Genomic DNA, 8,968 nt, shown 5'->3' on the forward strand with positions numbered 1-8,968 from the left:
TGGAAGCTTTTGCCTTTCCTTTACTCTTTCTAGTTGTTTCTCCGGTCTTAGGTGCCATAAATGGTTATGAAAAAATAAAAAGTAATACTTTTACCACACCAAACTTAAAAGGTTTGCTCGTCCTCGAGCAAAAGAAGAAAGAAAGAAGTAGAAGAAGAAGAATTGGAGGAGAGGGAGATGAGAGATAGGTTCGGCCAAAGGGGTATAAGGTGATTGTGAAGTGTGAAAATGAAGGAGTGAAGAGGGGTATTTATAGGGAAAGAGAGGGAGAGTGGCCGAATGGAATTGGGTGGGTTTGGGAGGGAAAAGTGTTTGAATTTGAAAAGTGAGGTAGGTGGGGATTTTGGGGAAGAGGGATGGAAGTGATTGGTAAAGAGAATATATGAAAGAGGATAGGATTTGATAGGTGAGTGGTGTTTTGGGTAGAGTGTTATAGAGATGTGTGAGTGGGATAGAGAGAGAGGTGGGGTAGGTGGGGATCTTGTGGGGTCCACAAATTCTGAGGGGTCAAGGACTTCTCATCCCTGCTCCATTTAGGCGTGCAAAAACACCATTAGTGTGCAATTCTGGCATTTAACGCCATACTGCTGCCTGTTTCTGGTGTTTAATGCCAGCTTGATGCCTTGTTCTGGTGCCCATTTATGGCGTTAAACACCCAGAATGGTGCCAAACTAAGCGTTTAACACCCATTCTACTACTTTTAATGGCGTTTAAACGCCAGTAAGTTCCTCCTCCAGGGTGTGCTATTTTTAATGCTATTTTTGAATTTGCTTTGATTTTTACAGTTGTTTTTGTGACTCCACATGATCATCAACCTCAAGAAAACATAAAATAACATAGATAAATAAAAATTGGGTTGCCTCCCAATAAGCGCTTCTTTAATGTCAATAGCTTGACAGTGAGCTCTCATGGAGCCTCACAGACATTCAGAGCATGGTTGGGGCCTCCCAACACCAAACTTAGAGTTTGGTTGTGGCCTCTCAACACCAAACTTAGAGTTTGACTGTGGCCTCCCAACACCAAACTTAGAGTTTGAATGTGGGGGCTTTGTTTGACTCTCTATTGAGAGAAGTTTTTCATGCTTCTTCTCGATGTGTACAAAAGGAGAACCTTGAGTCTTAAACACAAGGTAGTCCTTATTCAATTGAAGGACCAACTCTCCTCTGTCAATATCAATCACAGCTTTTGTTGTGGCTAGGAAAGGTCTGCCAAGGATGATGGATTCATCCTCATCTTTTCCAGTATCTAGGATTATGAAATCAACAGGGATGTAAAGGTCTTCAACCTTCACTAGCATGTCCTCTACTAGTCCATAAGCCTGTTTCATTGATTTGTCTGCCATGTCTAGTGAGATTCTTGCAGCATGAACCTCAAAGATTCCCAGTTTCTCCATGACAGAGAGTAGCATGAAGTTTATGCCTGACCTCAGGTCACACAGAGCCTTCTCAAAGGTCATGGTGCCTATGGTACAAGGTATTAAGAACCTTCCAGGATCATCTTTCTTTTGAGGTAATGTCTACCTAATCAAGTTATTCAGTTCATTGGTGAGCAAGGGGGTTCATCCACCCAAGTCTCATTACCAAATAACTTGGCATTCAGCTTCATGATTACTCCAAGGTACTTAGCAGCTTGCTCTTCAGTAATATCTTCATCCTCTTCAGAGGAGGAATAGTCATCAGAGCTCATGAATGGCAGAAGTAGGTTCAATGGAATCTCTATGGTCTTTAGATGAGCCTCAGATTCCTTAGATTCTTCAAATGGGAACCCCTTTTTGTCCAGAGGACGTCCCATGAGGTCTTCCTCACTGGGATTCATGTCCTCCTCCTCCTCTCTAGGTTCGGCCACACCAATTAAGGTTATGGCTTTGCACTCTCTTTTTGGATTCTCTTCTGTATTGCTTAGGAGAGTACTAGGAGGAGTTTCAGTGACTCTTTTACTCAGCTAGCCCACTTGTGCCTCCAAATTTCTAATGGAGGACCTTGTTTCATTTATGAAACTTAGAGTGACCTTAGATATATTAGAGACTATGTTTGCTAAGCTAGAGGAGCTCTGCTCAGAATTCTCTGTCTGTTGCTGAGAGGATGATGGAAAAGGCTTGCTATTGCTAAACCTGTTTCTTCCACCATTATTAAATCCTTGTTGAGACTTTTGTTGATCCTTCCATGAGAAATTTGGATGATTTCTCCATAAGGGATTATAGGTGTTTCCATAGGCTTCACCCATGTAATTCACCTCTGCCATTGCAGGATTCTCAGGATCATAAGCTTCTTCTTCAGAAGATGCTTCTTTAGTACTGTTGGATGCATTTTGCAATCCATTCAGACTCTGAGAAATCATATTGACTTGCTGAGTCAACATTTTGTTCTAAGCCAATATGGCATTCAGAGCATCAATTTCAAGAACTCTCTTCTTTTGAGGTGTCCCATTACTCACAAGATTCCTTTCAGAGGTGTACATGAACTGGTTATTTGCAACCATTTCAATGAGTTCCTGAGCTTCTGTAGGTATTTTCTTCAGGTGAATAGATCCACCTGCAGAATGGTCCAATGACATCTTAGACAATTCAGACAGACCATCATAGAATATATCCAAGATGGTCCATTTTCAGAGCATGTCAGAAGGACACTTTTTGGTCAATTGCTTGTATCTTTCCCAAGCTTCATAGATGGATTCACCTTCTTTTTGCTTGAAGGTTTGAACATCCACTCTAAGCTTGCTCAGCTTTTGAGGAGGAAAGAATTTGGCTAAGAAAGCCGTGACCAGCTTATCCCAAGAGTTTAGGCTATCTCTAGGTTGAGAGTCCAACCATATTCTAGCTCTGTCTCTTACAACAAAAGGGAAAAGCATAAGCTTGTAGACCTCGGGATCAATTCCATTAGTCTTAACAGTATCATAGATATGCAAGAATTCAGTTAAGAACTAAAAAGGATCTTCTGATGGAAGTCCATGAAACTTGCAATTCTGTTGCATCAGAGAAACTAATTGAGGCTTTAGCTCAAAGTTGTTTACTACAATGGCAGGGATTGAGATGCTTCTTCCATGGAAGTTGGAATTTGGTGCAGTAAAGTCACCAAGCATCTTCCTTGCATTGTTGTTGTTGGGTTTGGTTGCCATATCCTTTTTCTGTTCGAAAATTCCAGTTAGGTCCTCCTCAGAGTACTGTGCTTTAGCTGCTCTTAGCTTTCTCTTCAAGGTCCTTTCAGGTTCAGGATCAGCTTCAACAAAAATGCCTTTTTCCTTGTTCCTGCTCATATGAGAGAGAAGAAAACAAAGAAAGTATAAAATCCTCTATGTCACAGTATAGAGATTCCTTTATGTGAGTAGAAGAGAAGAAGAATAGGAATGAGGAAAGAAAGAGAAAAATTCGAACTCAGAGAGAGAGAGAGAGGGTTCAAATTTTTTATGAGTGGAACAGAAGCGTTAGTAAATAAATAAAATAAATAGAAGGAGAGAGGGGGGAGTTTTCGAAAATAATTAAAAGGAAAAAATATTTTTGTTTTTATTTTAAAATTTAGTTAGAATTTGAAAATTAAAAAAGGAATAAAATTAAAAGTTAAAGCAATTGGTTAAATAAAAAGATTTTTGAAAAAGAGGAAGGTGATTTTCGAAAATTAGAGAGAGAAAAGTGGTTAGGTGATTTTGAAAAAGATTTTGAAATTAATTTTGAAAAGATAAGAAGTTAGAAAAAGATATTTTGAAATTAATTTTGAAAAAGATATGATTTGAAAAAGATATGTTTGAAAAGATATGATTGAAATTATTTTGAAAAAGATTTGAAAACGAAATTTAGAAAGATTTGATTTTGAAAATTAAAGTTAATGACTTGACTAACAAGAAACTAAAAGATATGATTCTAGAATTTAAAGGTTGAACCTTTCTTAACAAGAAAGTAACAAACTTGAAATTTTTGAATCAATCACATTAATTGTTAGTAAAGTTTTTGAAAATTTGAAATGAAATTAAGAAAAAGATTTTGAAAAACAATTTTTAAAATTTTCGAAAAACAAAAGAAAAAATGAAAAAGATTTGATTTTGAAAAAGATTTTGAAAAGATAAAGTTTTGAAATTGAAATCTTGACTTGACTAACAAGAAACAACTTATTTTAAAAATTTTTGACTAAGTCAACCCAAAGATTTCGAAATTTATGAGTGAAATAAGGAAAATATATATTTTTTTATTTTTTGAATTTTTAATGAGGAGAGAGAAAAACACAAAAATAACTTAAAACATGAAAAATTAAGATCAAAACAAAGAAAACATGCAAGAACACTTTGAATGTCAAGATGAACACCAAGAACACTTTGAAGATCAAGATGAACATCAAGACTTATTTTTGAAAAATTTTCAAGAAAAGAAAAACATGCAAGACACCAAACTTAGAAATTTTTAATGTTTAGACACTATGGATTAAAAATGCATATGAAAAATAACAAAAGACACAAAACAAGAAAATATGAAGATCAAACAAGAAGACTTATCAAGAACAACTTGAAGATCATGAAGAATGCAATGTATGAATTTTCAAAAAATTTTTTAGAAAATTAAAAAGATGCAATTGACACCAAACTTAAAGATTGACACTAACTCAAACAAGAAACACAAAATATTTTTGATTTCATGATTTTATAAATTTTTTGGATTTTTTTTCGAAAATTATTTTTAGAAAAACGAAAATGAAGAAAAATTTTGAAAGATTTTTGAAAACTTTTTGAAAATAAAATAAAGGTTGAAAGAAGAAGAAAATTGCCTAATCTGAGCAACAAGATGAACCGTCAGTTGTCCAAACTCGAACAATCCCTGGCAACAGCGCCAAAAACTTGGTGTACGAAATTGTGATCTCAATGGCGCCAACAACTTGGTACGCACAATTGTAATCTTAACTCTTTTTTACAACTTCGCACAACTAACTAGCAATTGCACTAGGTCGTCCAAGTAATAAACCTTACGTGAGTAAGGGTCGATCCCACGGAGATTGTCGGCTTGAAGCAAGCTATGGTCATCTTGTAAATCTCAGTCAGACGGATTCAAATGGTTATAGAGTTTTGATAATTAAAAGATAAATAAACATAAAATAAAAGTAGAGAAACTTATGTAAGTCATTAGTGGAAATTTCAGATAAGTGTATGGAGATGCGTTATTCCTTCTGAATCTCTGCTTTCCTACTGCCTTCATCCAATCCTTGATACTCCTTTCTATGGCAAGCTGTATGTTCGGGTATCACTGTTGTCAATGGCTACCTCCCATCCTCTCAGTGAAAATGGTCCAGCTACGGGTTACGTAGGGCTAATCATCTGTCGGTTCTCACATGTGTTGGAATAGGATCCAGTGATCCTTTTGCGTCTGTCACTACGCCCAACAGTCATGAGTTTGAAGCTCGTCACAGACTCATAGTCATCCCATCTGAGATCCTACTCGGAATACCACAGACAAGGTTTAGACTTTTCGGATCTCAAGAATGCTGCCAATTGGTTCTAGCTTATACCACGAAGACTCTGATCTCAAGGAATTGAAGGCTCTGTTGTCAGGAGAGGCAATCAAATGCAAGGACCAGGAATCCAAGAGATACACACTCTAGCTTTCGCAGGTAGAACGAAAGTATTTGTCAAGCACGCGTTCATAAGTGAGAATGGTGATGAGTGTCACGGATCATCACATTCATCAGGTTGAAGTGCGAGTGAACATCTTAGAATAAGAATAAGCTTGAATTGAATAGAAAACAGTAGTAATTGTATTAATACTCGAGGAACAGCAGAGCTCTACACCTTAATCTACGGTGTGTAGAAACTCCACCGTTGAAAATACATAAGTCATAATAGTCCAAGCATAGCTGTGAGGCCAGCCCCCAATGTCTAAGGACTAAAAATGATCCAAAGATGTTTCAAAAGTCCCCGGCTCCCCTAGTACAATAGTAAAAAGTTCTATGTATACTAAACTAGTTACTAGGGTTACAAAAATAAGTAAATGAGGCAGAAATCCACTTCCGGGCCCACTTGGTGTGTGCTTGTACTGAGCATTGAAGCTTTCGTATGTAGAGACTTTTCTTGGAGTTAAACAACAGTTTGCAGCCTGTTTTGGGCGTTTAACTTTAGCTTGTAACCTGTTTCTGGCGTTTAACGCCAGAATAGGGCAGGAGGTTGGCGTTTGAACGCCAGTTTACATCATCAAAACTCGAGCAAAGTATGGACTATTATATATTGCTGGAAAGCCCTAGATGTTTATTTTCCAACGCAATTAAGAGCGGGCCATTTTGGTTTCTGTAGCTCCAAAAAATCTATTTCGAGTGCAAAGAGGTCAGAATCCAACAACATCAGCAGTCCTTTTTCAGCCTCTGAATCAAATTTTTGCTCAGGTCCTTCAATTTCAGCCAGAAAATACCTGAAATCACAGAAAAACACACAAACTAATAGTAAAGTCCAGAAATGTGAATTTTGCTTAAAAACTAATAAAAATATACTAAAAAGTAGCTAGATCCTACTAAAAACTATCTAAAAACAATGCCAAAAAGCGTATAAATTATCCGCTCATCACTTACCCCGCACCGCCTAATCCATGAGCTTTGGCGAGCTTCGACGGGGTGGGGGCGGGACGCGGCAGGCTTTTCTGCTGGGCCAAGCTTTTATTTTGTCACAACCATTTTTTTACAAATTTCTATGATGATATTGATATACAAAAGGATGAAGATGATAATTGAAGATGTTCTAAATTATATTTTGGATTATGTTTTATGTTTGATTGATTATAAACTTGAAGATGTTCAATTATATATTTTGGACAATATTTATTTTACTTCGGACAATGTTGGTTTTATTATTTTGTTTCAATAAATTTAGTTTATAATTATGTTTATTACATATTTATAATTATAAAGACTTTAATATGTGTGAATTTAAAAATTATAATTTTTTTTATATTTTTAGAAATTATAAATTTATTGAAATTGTTGTGAAATTATATATATTGTTTAATATTTAATGGTTCAGGCTTTTGGCAAGATAGGGTGGGGTTTCCTATTTGTCACCCCTAATGGACATAGACATAAGTACCCACGCGAATATAAAATTATTAATTTATCCTAATTTATATATACATAAATCGATTTCTTGAATTTAGTAACCCTAATTTCTGCCTCTAATTCAAATTCTTCCTTTTTCTTCCAAACTCATTCTCAGCCTCGATCATCTCTCTCTCTCTCTCTAACTCACTTTCTCTGCATCTCAAGTCCATTACTACATTGCTCAGTATCGTCCCAAAAAATTATGTTATGTTATTATGTTGGAATATATTTTTATGTATTCTCCTTTTAAAATATTATTTTTCATAACGAATATGTTATAAATTGTGTTGAATTATATTGAATTGATTATTTTATGATTATTATATTATGTCTTATGTTAATTTTTTTCAAAAATTTTCAAAGAATATTCGTAGATACTCGAGGAGATTTATGTTCCCTAAGGGGTTATTAAACAGGAACTTGTAATGATAGAGAAGGAACGGGGCATTTTTTTTTAAATATGAGTGAGGGATGGAAGGGGCTTCTCACATTTCCCTGAGTACTCATTACCATATCTAACTAATAATGGGATCCAATCTTAGCCGATTTAAGAGGGAACGCGTGGACTTCATCTGCATTGTGCATTTAAGGTAATGAACCTAAGTCGGATTTGGGGCCCTAACACTTAGTATATGTAAAAGTTGAATATATTTACAAGACATTTTTTAATTCAAATTAAAAAAATTAATGATCTCTTTTTTAATCTTAAATATTATTTTCTAATGTAACGAAAAAGTGAAAATAACAATAATCACTCACATAATTAAAATAGATAATCTTAATATATACATGACACTATATATATATATCAAGGATTATTATATATGATATATAATTTTTTTCTTTTCTGTAATGACTATTTATATAATTTATTGAAAAAAATTTTCATCTTAATATTTAATAAATTTAACATACAAAATAAGTAACTTATGTTAGTATCTAGGACAATAAATATAATAGTGCAAATACTTATTTATTTATTCGTAGTGAAAAAATATGTAAATAGTATAAACTGATATTTTTTAATATAAAAGCAATAATAAAGGTTATTAATTAAGTTAATTACGTAATTAAAAAATTATGAAGAATTTTTTAAATAATAATAAAAAATAAGATCACTATTTTTACATATTACAAAGTTTATGAAAAAAATTTTAGATAATAAATCAATCCTCAATAAATTATACATTAATTCTGTCAAAAAATAAATAATTAATACATTGGATATTATTATTTACGTACTAATATAATATTATATATATATATTATCGATTATTAAGTTTATAATTAATTTTAATCCAATTTTTGGTAATTAAAATTTAAATGATTGAAATTATTAAATGCTGAATATTTTGTATCTAACCAATTTATTTTTTTATTGAAATTAAAAAAATGAGTTGTTAATCAATTCTAAATTTAAATTTAAATTTGAGAAAAAAATAAAAATAAAAATTTTAAATTTTATCTTATTAACTAGAATTAATTTCAAGATAAGAAATTATTTTGTACATCATATATATTGTAAAATAGTATGGTCATTTGCTATATTTTAATGGTAAATATTGTCAAATAAAATAGTGTAAGAAATTAGAAGAAAATATATTTATAAGTTTAGAAAATATTAATTTATTTTTCAATAGAATAAATTATATATTGAATAACAAAAGTTGTTGTTGGTTTCTCTTCACACTAACTAATACTCAATAATGGTGTTTCGGTACACTATGTTATCAAGAAATATTAATTGATCTAATAACTTTTGTAATGACATAAGTTTATGAATTTGAAAATTTAGAAATTATTTCATAAAATATGAAGTTTTAATAAGTAACAATGTTAATCATATTGTTTTGACTTTAAACGGACAAATGAGATGACAATTTAATCAATCCAAATTTATTAAAATAAATATT

The 8,968-nt window shown here is 33.0% G+C and overlaps 1 non-coding gene across 1 annotated transcript; it reads left to right on the forward strand.

The window, feature by feature from the left end:
- Window positions 1–2,611: 2,611 nt before the first annotated feature.
- On the forward strand, window positions 2,612–2,715 carry LOC127740902 (small nucleolar RNA R71). The gene has a single exon (XR_008001758.1). It is a non-coding gene; the product is annotated as a small nucleolar RNA R71 (small nucleolar RNA).
- Window positions 2,716–8,968: the final 6,253 nt, after the last annotated feature.

This window comes from Arachis duranensis, chromosome 7 (genome assembly GCF_000817695.3).
Source record: "Arachis duranensis cultivar V14167 chromosome 7, aradu.V14167.gnm2.J7QH, whole genome shotgun sequence".
Lineage (NCBI taxonomy): Eukaryota > Viridiplantae > Streptophyta > Magnoliopsida > Fabales > Fabaceae > Arachis > Arachis duranensis.